The following is a 17,669-nucleotide window of genomic DNA, read 5'->3' as shown; positions in this document are numbered from 1 at the left end:
TGGGTCTCCTCGGGCCACCCCAGATCTAGACTAATTTTCCAGAAGGTCCTACATAAACATTTTTCTTCAGAGTGCTGAGCTTGCTCGTGTGCGGGCTTGGCAGGGAAGCGCAAATTTAAGAGGTTATGCATGAAAAATCACTTGTAACCTGAAAATTATTTCAGTGTGGGATGGGTGCTCCATGTGGTTGAGTAGAAAGAGCTGTGGTCCAGAGACCGATTGCCTGACTGCTGCCCTGGCATTGCTACTAAATTAGCTGGGGGGGGGGGGACCCAGAAGAGGAAGTTGTCTTCTCCGGGCATCTGTGTTGTCACTTGTAAAACTCCATCCCAGTAGTCATTCGCTAAATATTGATCGCAAAACACCCACCACATTTTCTTTTCCTTTCCCCTTACAAGAAAGATGCAGAACCTGCTGGAACTGGGATTTGAACCCAGAAAGTGCTCTAACCTCTAAGATAGATGCCCTCTACTGTGAGGAGGAAATGGATATTAAAGCTCAAAGCACTTTAAGGAGTTTAAACAACTGTGTTCCATAATCATTTACAGGCGGTGTAATCCCTAGGAGGTATCTGCATGCAAGCCATGTTCAGCTCATTGACTTTCTTATTTATTGCTTATCATCCCATCTGTGAGCATCAAACCACAGTTATCCTCTTTCACCTCATTTGTTTTTGGTGTCACTTCTCCCACATTGGCTGCTTGGGGGGGGGGAGGGGGAGCCAGCACCACTTCTTGCCCAGTGGGGGAGTGTGAAATGTAGGAGCCATTCACACATACCCACATATATCAACACACACACACACATACACACGCATACACATATTCATATTAGTTTGTGAGACACATGCACATTTTCAGAAATTGACAATGTAAGAATCTGTCATTATTACATCAGTGCATATAGCATGTGTATAAAAAATTTCCCAGAATTGGGGTTTGGAATAAAGAAATGCTGTGATACAGGGAGAAAGTGCAGAGACAAGTACCGAGGAGAATTCCAAGAGACTTAGACACCCCTGGCTTCAGCCCCAGCCTTGAATTCTGCTATGAACTTATGAATGTCTCCCAGCTCATTCATCCTCCTGAGAGACCCTCACCCTTGGGGGGCAGTAAGTTTGCTGTGACCTCAGTGTCCCTTCAGGAGCTGATTCTGAACTTGAACTCTGTTATCTGAGTGTGTGTTCCAGACAGCGGTGGTCATCAGACTGCAAGCTTCAGAGGTTCGGGGTCACATCTGTGGAATTCTCCCGTCCATTATTTGGCACTACGTGCAGTGAGCTCTTTGGTGATGACCACATTTTTCATTCTCGCTACTGCTTTTTTCTTGGTTTGCTTGGGAGGCAGACACGAAAGATGTTGAGCCTCCTTTAATTATGTATAGCCCAGAATTGTGACATTCAACCAATGAATTTAGTCATTTCATCATATGCACTTGTTGAACACTGTGGTAATGTCATTTCACTTTTGTTTTAACCCTTAATGTTGACAAAGCACATGTGTGATTGTGTTGCACTGAGACTTCCCAAAAACTCTTGGAGAAGGGTTGAAAGGGATAAAAATATTACCTACCTCATGATGTTTATGAGGATTAAATGCAATAAACTATACAGTCAGCACTAAGCACTGGGGGCTGGCACTGAGTAAACATTGTTAAATATTACTACTGGCACATTACTAGCCCATATTACTAACGAGGAACCACAGCTCAGAGAAGCTGTCACTTGCTCAGGTTGTCCAGTTAAGCAGTAGAATTTGGGTAAGAATCAAAGTCTCCAGACTCCAAGCCCACTTTAGGAAATTATCGGTTGAGATTGCAGTCATGGAAGGAGAAAGGCAGAGCCTCAAAGAAAGAGCATCCACAACAGGTTTTACGGTGGGTGAGCAGGCAGAAGTGTGTAGGGGAGGGTGTGGCCCAGGTCATGCACCACAAGCCACTATACCATTCGTTTTGGGTTTTGCAAATGCTGTCTTCCCTCAGCACCTTCACATACATTGCCCCCATTCCTTCCCATCTTTCCCCAATCCTTTACCCAAGTACCGCTCATGCTTTCGGGCTCAGCCCCAACATCTCTTCAAGGAGGCTTTCCTGAGCCTAGGGTGGGTTTGCACCCACTGATATAAGCACCCCAACCATCTTGTTTTCTTGAGAATACTTGTCCAAAAGCTACCTTCCCAGTTCGACTGTAAGCAACAAGAAGCCACCACATTTATCTTGCTTGCTGGCTGAGGTATCCCCGGCACCCTACGGCTTCTGGCACATTAGTTAACCGCAGAGCAATAGAAGGCTGGAGAGGAAGAAGACTAGGAACAAAGAGGGAAGACGTGGACTTAAATTGCTTTCCCACTTTGCCCGAGTCCCTCTGAGAGGTGCTGTTGGAGGAGTGAGGGAATGTGGAGCAGGCGACTGAGAGGAGTTGAGAAGAAAGACTCCAACACACAGGAGAAGTGTGGGGAAGAAAATCAATGCAAAGCATAGCAGAGGTGTCGTCCCGAGGGGCCCGTGGCTAGGCCGAGCCTTCTACACACAAATGAAAGGGGCCGGGAAGGAGCCGTTTCTGCCACACTGCCTCTTGTTTGCTGCCTTTTGCTAGAAAGAGACTGGAACTCCCTGGTCTTTACAGATGACTGACCAGGAAGCAGCCTAGGGAACACAGAGATAAACCTGCTGAGGGGCCAGGAGAGGAGGAGCTTCCACCAGGTTGATAGATTTCTGACTGCCGTGTTGACAGCAAAGGCCCCTGGTGGTGGGACTTTTGGCAGGAAGCGTCCACCCGCCTCTGCAGGGATCAGGAGTGTGCCAGGAGGTAAAGCCACCCAGGCACCCCAGAGCCTGGCTGTTTTCCCTCCACAACCTCGCACCTTCAGTGGCAGTGGTGCCTGGATGATCCCTCGAGCCTCCTCCCAGGTGAGGGCAACAGAGGAGGAGGTGAGGCTGGAGCTTTGGCAGGGCCCATATTGTTTACGTTCCCACCCCCCGGCCTTGGGAAGCCCCGAGTTCCCACAGTCACTGAGGCAGGAAGGTCGCCGCGGACACCTCATCTGTCTGGGTGGCTGACTAACTCCAGATAAGCAGCAGCTGCTGCCTCCATGGTGGGGTCGCCTTCCAGACTGCCCACCCTGGACCCGGAGGGGAGAAGGCCCGGCCCGTGCCCGCCGTGTGCACGTGAGGCCTGACGAATGACACGACCAGGGGCAGCTCAGAGCTGCGAGTGTCACCTTCTGCTCTTACATTTGCCGAGTGCTCTGCTGCCCTTTTCTCACATCACTCTGACCACCACCCGTGAAGAACACAGAGATGTTTTTGTGTCCATTTTGCAGATGAGTAAACAGCTTCAGGATCTTCGAGTGACTGGCCCCACTTCTCACAACTAGTGAGTCAAGGCTGTTTTCCGTCTCTGCTCAGTGTGCTTTCCATCACTCCACGCAAAGACAACGGGCCGAGTGGACAAGTTCCAATTTTATCCCTGAAAGAGAACTCATCCTCCCAGGTTTAACCAGTCTTCGCCCACTCGGGGGTGTAGTGACACACACTTCAGTCCTGGGGTTTGAATCACGATTCCTCTTCTTGTGGCCAACTAACTCAGCAGCTGTGTGATTGGGGGCCCTATGGTCTTTGCTTCCACATAGATAACATGGAGATAATATTATTTAAGTTGCAGGGTTGTTGTCAAGGTTAAGAGTAACGGTAAACCTCTACTGTTTCCCACACCCAAGGCTCAGTTCTTACAAACATTGACTCATTGAAGTCTCACAACCCTATGTTATTTCATACATGCTATACGATTTCACTTTATAGATGAGGAAAAAATGGCAGAGAGGTAAAGAAACTTAGCCCAGGTCACACAGCAAACACGTAGCAGAGCCAGGATTCTAACCCAGCCTATCTGACACCAAAGCCAAGTGCTTCATCTCCATGCTCTACTTACTATGCAAATTATGTTTATGGTCTATAATAGGGCCTCAATCAAACAGCTGTTACTAGGAATGGGGGCAGAGTTGGCTTGACTAGAAGCAAAGTGAAGAGCTAACTAACTGAACTAATTGGATAAACCAAAAGGCCTGTCCACCTGTCCACTCAAAAGTTTCATGTGCCATGGTTTCTCATTGGAGTCATTCCTTTAGAGCAGGAAGACACCTCAGGGACATTTGACAAAAATGTTGGGAGACATGTTTTGGTTGTCACAACGGTGGGGGTGCTACTGGCACCTAATGGGTAAGGCCAAGGATGCTGCTAAACATCCTACAAGGCACAAAGCAGTCCCCACAACAAAGAACTATCTGGTCTCACCTATCAATATGCTGAGGTTTAGAAACTGCTTTAATGTTAAGTATTGAGTGTTTAGTATTGAGTCAAGACTATGTTAGGCTCTTGAAAAGCCCGGTTAATACACAAATTTGCCACATGGAACTGCAAAGTATGTTCTATTGAACATTGATTGCTGTTAAAACAGTTTAATATATGTGACCATTTGTTATTACCTATTGTTTTTGTCACTGTTATTGCCGAGCAAAGTTGTGTGCCTAGAAATGGTCAGGCTGATTTGGGCCTTGTGGTGGGTTAGAAAATTGAAGTTGTTTTTCTGTCAAATTTTGTTACCAACCCTCAGATTGCTGACATTTCTTCTAATGTGTTGAAGTAGGTCATAAATAAATTCACAGCAATGCCATTTCCTTTCAGCACGCAACTCTGTGAATCCTTGATCTCTCTCAGTTCGTTCAGCTCTTATTTTGTCCCCTGTCCCATTATGTATGCACACAACAGTTTTTTTTTTAAGTCTGATTTTGTTGGCCTCTTTTAGAAACTTCTATAGCTACTGACATCTTCAAAATGGTAAACATTTACTTTGCCAAATAGAATTCTGACCAGAAGAAGCATTTTCACGTGTGAAGTATCTTTGATTCTGGATAGCACATGTAGTTTTCTTACTATGTTGGAGAATACTGTGCCTTACATCATTATGACTCACTGATTTCCATATCATTGTGCATTAACTTCAAATACTCTATGAATAATCCTGGAAGGAGTTGTATCAATCCGTTTAGGCTAAGTTATGATGCAGTGACAAATGATCCCAATATTCTAACAATAAAAAGATTTATTTCCTGTTCATGTTGTGTGTATACCATGTATTGGCTGCTGCCCTGTTTTATCTTTTGTAGTTGGGGTTTAGGTTGAAGGAGCAGACTGTATTGGGGACATAGTGGTGTCACAGCAGGGGAAAAGGGAAATGGTGGAACCATATGCTAACTCACAGTTTCTGTTCAGAATTGCTCATAACTGGTCAGAATTGGCACATGTCAAATATGCTCCCATTCCATTGGCCAATGCAAGTCGATAGCCAAGTCAGATGTCAATGGGGCAGAGATGTATATTTCTCCTATAGGCCCCATAGGCAGGGATGTGAATATTCTGAACAATAACATAATCTACCACAGGAATCTGTCTTTGCCACCAATGTCATGTCTTTGTCAAAGGGCCGTGGCTTTGAATTACTACCTTGTCAAGATATTTTTTATCAAGAAGTGAGGGAAGAGCCATGGCCAGGTGGCTCAGTTGGTTGGAGCATCATCCTGTACACCAAAAGGTTGTGGGTTCAGTTCCTGGTCAGGGCACATAACTAGATTGCAGGTTTGATCCCCAGTCAAGGTGTGTACAGGAGGCAAACAATCAATGTTTCTCTCTCACATCAATGTTTTTCTCCCCCGCCTTTCTCTCCCCCCCTCCCTCTCTCATCAATAAAAAAACAAACATATCCTCTGGTGAGGATTTAAAAAGAAAGAAAGAAATAGGAGAAGAATATAAAGTGAAAGAGTTGAAGAGGCAAAATTGTCAGATTCTAATGTTTGATTTGATGATGAGCAGAGATAGATGGCAAGTGTCAAGGAAAAGACAGGAGTTAAGGATGATTTCCAGGATTCCAGCGTGGGTGACTGATGAATGATAGTGCCAACAACTGAGGTAGAGAATAGAGAAGGGGAGGAGGTTGAGAAGGAGAAAGGACCAGTTTTATTTTTGATCAATGAACATGAGGTGTCTTTGGAACATTCATGTATAAATACACAGTGAACAGATGGATATATGAGTATGGGTCTTGAGTGAATAACGAGCTAGAAACAAAGATCTGAGATTCAATAGCATGTAAGTAGTAATAAATAATAGTTACACAATTATATTATTGAGCACTTACTATGTCATGCATTGTGCAAAGCAATTTACATACATTATTTAATGCCTGTAACAGTCCTACAAGCTAGTTGGCATTATTTACCCCCATGGTGCAGATAAGGCTATAAAGCCTAAAGAAGCTTAAAAAAAAAGTCACCCAAGTCTCACTACAAGTGCTTTGTCTTCACAGCCCACATTTCAATCAAACATGCTCTTAGATGGAACCATGACAGCAAATGAGAACATCTAGGCACCATGGAAAAGAAAGAGAAGATAAGAGCAGGGGGTCAAGGGCAAGACCCTGAGGAATATAAATGTTTAAGGATTATGAAGAAGAAGAACCGTTGAAGAAAACAAAAAAGAGCAGGGAGGAGAAAACCAGAAGAGTACAAATTATCAAAGCCAAGTGTTTAGGGAGTGACAACAAAAAGAGAGCATCTAACATAGTCAGGGACAGCAGTCTGTGCTGGAAATGTCCTTGGTGTTGCCAGTGAGGCCTCATCCCTGATAAGATCTCTAACCTCACAGAAGCCTCTGTAACCAGCCATATTCCCCACCCAGAACCCCAGGGGTAAAAAAAAAAAAATGAACCACAGATGGCTAGTCATGTGCTGACTTTGGAAACATTGACCTGTTGCTGGCTCACTCTCTTTGACCTCTGTCTCCAGAGACTGTCTTGATGTTTTCACCTGTTTAGGTACGTCTTTGTGACCTGGCTTTTGGATTCTACCTGTGTGTACATGTCTGAGGTTCTGGACTGCTCTCTCAGCTTAGGAAACCTAGCCTTACACCACATCCCTACTTTTGGTAACTACCTACTCCTACCTGAGGGAGTGAGGTCAGGCTGTGTCTCCTGCTGTTTCTCAGCAACTCAGCTTCCAGAAGGGAAATGAGGAGTGTGGTCTCAGATGGTGGCTGCTGTATGCGCTCTGTGGATGTGGCAAACTACTGACAGTGGGGCTGCTGGCTTTGAGATCGCAGGTTGCTGGTGAGACCTTGCCAAGTCTTGCAATGCCTGTTGTCAAGCAGGATCTCTGTCTTGAGGTCGTCCTCCCAGTGGCCATGCTTTTTAATCCAGCTCCAGCAGTTTATAAAGATACAAGACTTGTATTTGGGGACAAGAGCACATCTCATGTATGCTGGAAAAGCCACACTATGGCACCACTGACACTTTCTCATAGCCACAATGAACCGGCAAGAGCCTCTGATGTCCACGGAGTGGCCAACTGCAGCATTCGAGTGTGTAAGTGTCCAGACCTGCTTCACTCCCAGCGACTTGAACTGAATGAGCCGGTATTAGGGGCTCCTCTAAGGTGAGAGCACCAGAATCCTCTAGCATCTTTGTTCTTCACATTCAGTTGAAGGCTGTACGTATCCATCACCCTTCCACGACTACACCCCACCCCCAGCGAGGGTTACAAGATTTATTAAGTAAAAATACAAGAAACCCAGTGACATTTGGATTTCAGATAAACAACAAATACTTTTTTTAGTATAAGTATGTGCTACACAACATTTGGGATATGCTTATATTAAAAAAAATTATTCAGCCGAAACCGGTTTGGCTCAGTGGATAGAGCGTCGGCCTGTGGACTGGAGGGTCCCGGGTTCGATTCCGGTCAAGGGCATGTACCTGGGTTGCGGGCACATCCCCAGTGGGAGATGTGCAGGAGGCAGCTGATCGATGTTTCTCTCTCTCATCGATGTTTCTAACTCTCTATCTCTCTCCCTTCCTCTCTGTAAAAAATCAATAAAATATATTTTAAAAAAATAGTTTAAAAAAATTATTCATTGTTCATCTGAAATTCAAATTCAACTAGGTGTCCTATGTTTTATCTGGCAACCCCCATAACCTGAGACTCAGTAGGAATTCATAGGCCTTGGGATCCACTGAGCCTCCACTTCTCCCAGAAAGGCATTGGGACATTCTGTGAAGGAGAAAAGCAGAGAACTGGGCCTCTGCTAGGACTATTGGGGGCCTGATCCTGTTTGGTCTCCTCATGCTCCTTCTGGGCCAGCTCTGGGTGTCCGTGAAATTAGACCTTCTCAGTTCCTATAACCTTGTTTGCTGTTCATTGGCTGCATTTAGAAGATAAAGGAGTGAAAGATTACTTTCTAGGAGTGTCTGGACAGTTTGTGGAGACCATGATGCCTCTTGACCCGTGGCAGCACTAAATGCTAGTATCCAGCATGATTTTTTAGGGGATGGTTTTTGTACTTCTTCAACTATGTCGTAAACACTCTTGAAAACTTCCACACATAATATGCCCAACTATGCCTCAGGCAATCCTCTAGTCCCGTGGTCGGCAAACTGCGGCTCGCGAGCCACAGGCGGCTCTTTGGCCCCTTGAGTGTGGCTCTTCCTAAGCCTTAGGAGTACCCTAATTAAGTTAATAACAATGTACCTACCTATATAGTTTAAGTTTAAAAAATTTGGCTCTCAAAAGAAATTTCAATCGTTGTACTGTTGATATTTGGCTCTGTTGACTGATGAGTTTGCCGACCACTGCTCTAGTCCAACAGTCCTGGGTTTCCTGAAGCATCAGCACCTCCAACACAGTCTCCAGAAATGTGTGGCATTTCTGGTCCAAGTTTACTGTAGCAAAGTGTCTATGATTCTGGACTGACAGAACCCTTGGTCATTTGAGGACACCTAGACATCCCAAGATATGCTTGATAGCAGTTTGTTATTTTCTGTGCAGCTGACCCAGTAATGACCTCCTGACCTCCTAAAAAAGAGAAGGAAGTTGGTCTGATGTGCTGAGGTTGACACCATTTCTCAGGCAACTCAGACTCCCTTCACCTTTGCTCCAGTGTAGCATTAGCAGGAACTTACTGAGTTCCAGGCACCCTGGTAATGACTTGACTTACAGTAACAAATGTAATGCTCCTAATAATGCTATGAGATATGTGTTGTTATTATGCTGTTTTATAGATGAGGAAACTGAGACAGAGAGGTAAAGTAATTCTTGTAAGTTCACAGGTTAAAAAGTTGCTAAGAAGTAAAAGCTGAGATTTGAATGTGGGCAGTCCAGCTCCAGAGTATATCCTCTTAACCTGTGTGCCAACTCTAGGCAGCCTGCTCCCAACTTGGTTCCACTTTACACTGTTGGGACTGGTGCTGGGATGGCTGTGGAGGGGCCATCCTGGCTGAGGAGGAGCCCTGCCCTGTCCTTTATCATCCCTGTTTGGGAAGGAGAGCGGCTTGCTGTCAAGATGTCTTCAAGGCCTAAAGGCTCTAAGGCAAGACAGTGACCTTAGTCTGCAGTGGCCTTGAACAAACCTGGGAGCTCAGCTCATGCTATGCAGGTGGCTCACCTCATGTGCCTCACTCAGGTGCTCCATCGGCTACACAGGCAGCAACAGAACCACAGAGCAATGGCCGATATTGTAAGCCTGACAAGGGGCAGCAGAGGGACTCACCCCGGGGACACTCTGGCTTGAGTATTAGAGTCATCTCGGAGAGGAGTAAAAATACCGGGAAGGTCTCTGTATGAGCAGCGTGGTGTGCATCCTGTCAGGAAGGCCTGAATGCAGCATCAGCTCAGCTTCCTATCTGTTCTGCTACCAAAACACAATCCATGGCCCTCTCGACACATGTGTCTGGTACACTACCATGACAACACTTAGACCTCAAGCAAAGATAACCCGGACTTCCTGAAGAGCAGCTGTGACTCGTGACTGCAAGTGCTTCCAGCACTCCATCTATGGGACTTTCATCTCTGTCTGCCCTCCTGCCCAGTCCTGACTGTCCTGGCAGGGACAGCTCCATAAAGATGGCATGCTTCCCTCCCTGTATTACTCCACCATCCACTCCAGTCACTGTATCCTGAGGGGTAAAAGAGAGTTCCTACTTCCATGGTCTGTCAAAGCACTGCTTTCCAACCAGAGCCTTTGGACCTATCAGGTCCACGTCCACCTGCCCACCACCCCTGTATTCTTCTCCCTCTCCCACACAGCTGGCTGCTCTGGCTAGTGTCGCTGCCACAGACTTTGATTTCAATTTATTGTTTCCCTCCTTCCACAACTGCTTTCCTGTGCAACAATGATTTTCATCCTTACACTTTTGAGTACCACTTCTTCCCGACACTATTTTAAAAAATATATATTTTATTGATTTTTTTTTTATAGAGAGAAAGGGAGAGAGATAGAGAGTTAGAAACATTGATGAGAGAGAAACATCAATTTAGCTGCCTCCTGCACACTCCCTACTGGGGATGTGCCTGCAACCAAGGTATATGCCCTTGACTGGAATCGAACCTGGGACCCTTCAGTCCGCAGGCTGACGCTCTATCCACTGAGCCAAACCAGTTAGGGCTTCCCAACACTATTGATACTTCTGCAGCTAGATAGGAGTTGGGAAGATGTGCACTAACTGAAGGAACTTTGATGAATGTACCATGTTCTGGTACAGAGAGAAGGTTTGAGTATAGGATGCTATCTAATTGTCCCCCTAGAACAAGCTAGAGGATTGTTGATAATACCACCAGCAACAACTATCGTTACTATGGGCTAAATGCTTTGCATATATTTTCTCACTGAATCCTACAACAGTGCAATAAGAATACTATTTCTACCTACAGTTTATAGCTGAGAAAACTGACTCACCGAAGAATAATGATTAAGTAATCGAGCCAAATCTTGAACCTCAGTTAATTTAAAGCTTGGGCATCCAGCCACTCTGCTGCCTCTCATACATTAGCTGGCTTCCTCAATGTCCAAACTCTTAATCTCTCCTCCTGATTATGCAACCATCCCCCCAATGATGACGGGGGAATAAACATGAGTTGTGTTCCCAAGAGGGAGCAGACTCATTATGACACCATGGCTGACCACACCAATGAGACTATGGGAAAGAATGAAGGCACACTTTAATTTGGCCCTTTGAAACCGAGATCCTACCTGAAGAAATGAGAGATTTGTTATAACTACTTTCCTGTTTTGTTCAGTGACAGATCCCAAACATCTACAACCACCTAGCTCATTACAAACATTAGCCCAACAAACATTAGCAAGGGAGCCCAGGAAGTTGGGTTTGGCCTGATGAAGACACAGGAACCTTAGTAAATCTGGATGGCAGGAAAGTAGCTTTAGTAGATCTTCATGACAGTGGTATGCCATTTCTCAACTACTCTTTGCAGGTTTGCTTTTTCCTATCCTATTCCAACTAACGAATTCTGTTTACACTTCATGTATTTTCTCTTCTGCATACTTGCTGCTTATTTATAAATTCTGCTGTCTTATCTTACTGCTCTGCCTCCTCAGAGCTTTGGTTTGTCTGACCATAGTCCTCCATGGCCCCTACTCCATTTCAACTTCAGTTTTCATGGCTGGCTACCTCATTATTTCCATGTTTCTCAATTCAAATCCCAGAAGGAGAGAATCTGATTGACCTCATCTTTTGAAGCTGATTTAACTCATCTTTTCCATTTTTGCCCTGGTTTTTGGAGGGGCAGCACTCATGTCAAAGGCCAATCCCTGGTCCAATCAGGAGCCATCCCTGGCTAAAGAACAACCTAGCTCGGCTTCTCAGAACAGGGGGCTGTGGGTGGGGCAGTTTCATCTTGAAGAGGAAGTTGGGTGTGGCAGGCACTTTGTTGACATATCCAGTATAGGAGTGCTCCTGGGAGCCCATCTCTCATCTCTGAACAGTGACTTTGTAGATTAGGATTTTTCATCAGGCATTCCCAGGAGAGCCAGCCAAATGCAGCTGGTAACTTGCTGAGTGTGGAATTCCTCTTGGCCTGCCATTGCCTTGCCCTCTTCCTCTGGGACTACCTTGATTTGTCAGCTTGTTACCTGTTTGAAGTTGGCTTGTTTCTGGACTCCCTCTTCTACTTAGGTGAGTTGACCTCTAACTAGACTGCTTGACTCTTGGACAAGGTGAGTGTTTGGATTCAGCTTTGGCCCTGGGTCATGCTTTTAGCTTGGATGAAATGGTCTCACTTCTTGCCCTCTTGCCTCTTATACTCAAGTCTACTCTGCTCCATGTTATCATTTACTTAAGGTTGCCTACCCTTCCCAGCCCACCAACATATTCCTGAGGGAATGACATTAAGAAACAGTTGGTGGCTTCAGTGAGAGCAATTTTAGAGGGATGGTTGGTGAAACCAGATAGAAGCAAGTTGAGGAAGTGGAAAGAGTGAGTATAAGACTCCTCTTCTGAAGAGTTTAGATGAAAAATGAGGGGAAGAAAACAGCTACGTGTCAAGAGTTGTGTTAATTTTAAGAATTTGCTTCTGAATATAGGATACATAATTTTGTAAAGCATTTTGAAAAATAAAAATTATAAAGAATAAATGTATAATTTTCCACAATTCAACTACCCAGATAATTATGATAGTTACTAGTTTTTGAGCATCTACTCTGCAGAAGAATCACGCAGTCACTTTATAAAGAGAGTTTCTAGTCACTGTGTAATATAAAGGCCCAGCTGAGTCAGAATTAAGACAGATATGTCTTTGATGCAAAGCAAGACAATATCCTTCCCCCTCAAGCAATGATTGGCATCCATTGATTTATAAGGGGACTGAGAAGTTTGCTGGGGGAGAGAACTCAAATCCTGGCTGCAGTAGGGTTTCAGTCATGGATAGATATGTCTGGGGGGAGTTCCAGAGGTAGGCAGATTGTAGGGAGGTATATGGGGCCCCCAGGGAGCACATAGCTTGCTGAGGAAGAAGTCTGCAATGGTCAAGCTGGACCTCAGTCCTGGAAGACTGTCATGGGGCAGGGCCTTACTCAGCTTCCCTGTATGTGTCTTCTAGAAGAAAACAAAGAAGGACCTCTGTGTAATAGAAAGAACCATTTTATGAAACTCTGCAATGCCCTAGGGCCTATTGGTGGGGGCGGGGGTAACTGAGAGGAGCACCCAGAAGAGAGCTTTTCCGTTTGCACTTTGAAAGAGGATGCTGACAGGCATCACAGGGATAGTCAGCCTTAAATTTCCCACAAAACCAGCACCACGGGGTCAGCTGTGGTGACAGAAAAAGTCTTCGTCTAACTTGGCAGCAAGGTAACGTAGCTGACATCAGTTCAGTAATTACTTTACCTTGAGTGCTAGTGCTGAAAAAATGGGCTCTCTTACTTCCTGTTTTTCTCAAGCATTGTTGACTAGGGGAACAATGTAGGGCTCCATAGGAGGCATGGTGTGGGCTTCCAGCTCACCGTGGTGCTGCCAGAGCCAGCATCATGGTTTCTGGCTAAGCTAATTGCAAAAATAAATGATGGTATGACTGATTCAAGAACACAGGTAAGATCTGCCCACTAATGGCTTTGCACAAACAATACCTTTTCGATTAGACCACCCTGTATAAAACTAAACACCCCCCCTTCCTCACTCCCTTGTATCACCCACCCCAATTTTCTCCTCATAGCACTTATCACCATGAGAGCAGTGTCCAGGTCTATGTGTTTATACGGTCTCCCCAGAACCCAGATCAGTGACTGGCACAGAGTATTCAGTAGTCATTGAGTTCATCCATTTTGTGGGTTTCCTAAAATATTTGGGAGAGGATGAGAACTATTAAGATTTTTAATTAGCACCTGGATTTATAGCCTGGGGGAACACAGAACATTCGCGTACATTTATCATAACACTACAAGGCATGTACTAGAATATGCCTATTAGACAGATGAGGAAACTAAGGATTAGAGCAAAAGCAACTTGCTTCAGGCCCCACAGATAATAAGGGCTGGGGCCAGTATGAAGTGGTATAAGAAGTAAGAAGGTCATGTGGGAGGTATTGCTATAACTGAGGCAAGAGGTAACACGAGCCTTAGTTGATATGGTAGAAATGGGAACAGGAAAAAAAAAAAAAGGAAAGAAACTGTAAAGATTGATTAGAATTCAGTACACACTAGAAGCAGCCCATAAAATCAAACGAGGGCAGGAGGATTTCTTCTAACAGGGAGGTAACTTCAATTTCTTTCAGAAAGAGTAGATTGGCTGTTTGAAAACCAAGAACAGAACAGACCAAGTAAATTCAAGTCTTTGGAGCATTGAGCAAATCTTTGGTAAAAATACATTAATGTAGATCTCATACTTGGATTTTAATCACAAAACAGATGAGAGTAAAATACCTTATGGCCAAAAGAGTCAACGTTGAGTCATAACCTGGAGAAGATTCTGGCAGTAGTGTCCAAAGAATGAGTCAGGAAGCAGAGCAGAGCCTTGGGGAGAGGGGATTCTCAATGTTAGGACTCAGGGTTGTTAATCACAAGGTTCCCAGGCAACATAAGAAACCCTGGAAACAGGCCTGGCTTAGGGAAAAGGAACCGTTGGACCCAAGTAAGAAGGTCTGGCCTGCCCCATTTTCTACTTCAGCTGGTGCTGCAGACTATCCCATGATCCTCCCAGGCAGTTTGGAAAGGAAACCAGGGGCAGGTGACGGGATCAAAAGGGTCAGCTGGGATAGTCAGCCACACATGGTGAGAGGCAGGCAGGGAAACAAGATTAATGCATATAAGGAGCTTCAAGAGGCTAAATCCATCCCAAATCACACTAGATACTGGCTATGGGGGTGGCGGCCTATTTGTTCACTTAATCAATATTTACTGAGTGTTCTTTATAGGCCAGGCACTGTGCCAGGTATTGGGCTTAGTGCTGGGAACCAGGCTACGAATAAGCCATTTCCTGATTTTTCCACTCTCCTCTGGAGAAAGAATTGGAATGACATCTGGCTCTCATTGGCCCAAGGATTGCGCAGGGCTGCGTCTGCCTTTTGCAGACATCAGCTGGGGCAGAGAGCTCAGGTTGGGGATAGCGTGGTCTGGCTGATACATATTTATATTGAACCTGGAATTTCTGTGTATTTTCTAAGCTTAACTTGTGGGTGTTTTTTACATATTTGATAAGCAAATTAACTATTTTGTATTTTCTTATAAGTAATTTCTAGATACACAGTTAAGATATTTTTGGAAAGCTTTTGATTTTCAGTTTTAACAGCAATAGTGTAGTACCTAAATTGCTGGGCTTGATAATCATCTAAAACAACTGTATTTCAGTCCAGCCAGCATGGCTCAGTGACTGAGCACCAAAGCATGAACCAGGAGGTCATGGTTCGATTCCTTCAGGGCACGTACCCAAGTTGTGGGCTGGATCCCCAGTGTGGGGAGTGCAGGAGGCAGCCAATCAATGATTCTCTCTCCCTTTCCCTTACTTTCTGAAATCAATAAAAAATATATATTTAAAAATAAATACATAAAACAACTATATTTCAAATCACTCAGTAGAAGCAGCAGCAAATCGGAGAGAGGGCATGATTCATCACCCCTTTATTACCCGCCAAACCATGAATCACAGTGGGGAAGACCCAGCAGGGTGTAAGGATTTTAAATTACTCTGAGAGCAGAGGTCAGTGTGGAGATACTCTGGAGACATGATCCCACCCAGAACTCTTTAAGGCACAACATTTGGTAACCACTTAACTCATAAGGGCAACCTGGCAATGAACTTCCGTTAGGGCTTGTGCCGTTTCAACCAGCCTGCAAGTTGGCTACAAGAGCACCCCTGTTCTCCTAGGCAAGTAATTTGTCTTAATTACTCAGAGAATTGAAGAAACAGAGATGGTGTCATCAGTAACCCTAGGCCTTTGACTTATGAAATAGAATGAAGATGCATTCTTTTTTTTTAACTGACTTTCTTTTTTTTTTAATCTTTATTGAGATTATTATAGATGTCCCCCTTTTTTCCCCCCATTGCCCTCCTCCACCTGGTTCCCACCCTACCCCGGGCCTTCGCTACCTTATTCTCTATGTCCATAGGTAATGCATATAAGATCTTTGTTTAATCTCTTCCTGCCCTCCCACCCCCTTTCCTCTGAGAATCATCAGTCTGTTCCATTTCCATACCTCTAATTCTATTTTATTCACCAGTTTATTCTGTTCATTAGATTTCTTATTCGTTTATTTTGATTTTTGGATTCAATTGTTGATAGGTATGTATTTGTTGCCATTTTGTTGTTCATATTTTGATCTTTTCTTTTTCTTCTTCTTCCTCTTCTTAAAGAATCTCCTTCAACATTTCATATAATACTGGTATAATGGTGATGAACTCCTTTAGCTTTTTCTTGTCTGTGAAGCTCTTCATCTGATCTTCAATTCTAAATGATAGCTTTGCTGAGTAGAGTAATCTTGGTTGTAGGTCCTTACTATTCATCACTTTGAATATTTCTTGCCACTCCCTTCTGGCCTGCATAGTTTCTGTTGAGAAATCAGCTGACAGTTGTATGGGCATTCCCTTGTAGGTAACTAACTGCTTTCTCTTGCTGCTTTTAGGATTTTCTCTTTGTCTTTAGCCCTTGGCATTTTAATTATGATGTATCTTGGTGTGGTCCTCTTTGGGTTCCTCTTGTTTGAGACTCTGTACTTCCTGGATTTGTAGGTCTATTTCCTTTCACCAGGTAGGGGAAGTTTTCTGTCATTATTTCTTCAAGTAGGTTTTCAGTATCTTGCTCTCTCTCTTCTTCTGGCACCCCCATAATTCAGATGTTGGTGCACTTGAAGTTTTCCCAGAGGCTCCTTACACTATCTTCATATTTTTGGATTCTTTTTCTTTTTGCTCTTCTGGTTGAGTGTTTTTTGCTTCCTCATATTTCAAATCATTGATTTGATTCTCAGAATCCTCTAGTCTGTTGAATCCCTGTATATTATTCTTTATTTCAGTCAGTGTATGCTTAATTTCTGACTAGTCCTTTTCCATTTTGGGGGAGATTTCTAGAAGATTCTTGAATAACCTTATAACCATGGTTTTGAACTCTACGTCCAGTAGTTTGTTTTCTTCCATTTCTTTCATTTGTGACATGTTTCTTTGTCTCCACATTTTGGATGCATCCCTGTGTTTATTTCTATGTATTGGGTAGAGCTGCTATGTCTCCTTGAGTTGGTTGAGTGGCCTTGTGTAGTAGGTGTTCTATAGGGCCCAGTGGCTCAGCCTCCCCAGTCATCTGAGCTGGGAGCTCTAGGTGCACCCCTTTCTGGGTTAGGAGCACAGTCTTATTGTAGTTGAGACTTGTTTGCTGTTGGTATCACTGGGAGGAATTGACCTCCAGGCCAATTGGCTATGAGGACCAGCTGTGACTACAATCAGAGAGCTGCTGTGCAGGAGACACCCCTATGGAGCAGGACTTGCTTCAGTGGAGCTTTGGTGTTCACTGAGTCTGCCCCTTGAGTGTGTGGCTTATGGATGTGTAGAGTTGTAATCTGGTATGGTCTGACACTGATCACTGGGTATACTGGCTCTTGGGTCTCCAGGGAAGTGCAAAGTCAGCCATTGCCTGAGGCCACCCAGCAGGAGCTACAGAGAGATCTGCAGATTCCTCCTCTTGTATCAAGTTTGGAAGTGCCCAGATGAGGCCCAGCTATGAAGCAAGGCAGGTTGGTGCTGGTGCCAGGTCTTGGGCCTTTTATTGATAGGTTTGAGGCTCCCTGACCCAGCTGCAGCTTGTTTGAGAAAATTAAGCCTGAGCAAAGACAGGCAATTCATATGCCAAAGCCATTGCAAA

This window comes from Myotis lucifugus, unplaced genomic scaffold, assembly GCF_000147115.1.
Source record: "Myotis lucifugus unplaced genomic scaffold, Myoluc2.0 scaffold_203, whole genome shotgun sequence".
In the NCBI taxonomy this organism is placed as follows: domain Eukaryota; kingdom Metazoa; phylum Chordata; class Mammalia; order Chiroptera; family Vespertilionidae; genus Myotis; species Myotis lucifugus.
The sequence above is the reverse complement of the archived record's forward strand: the minus strand, read 5'-3'. Positions refer to the sequence as shown.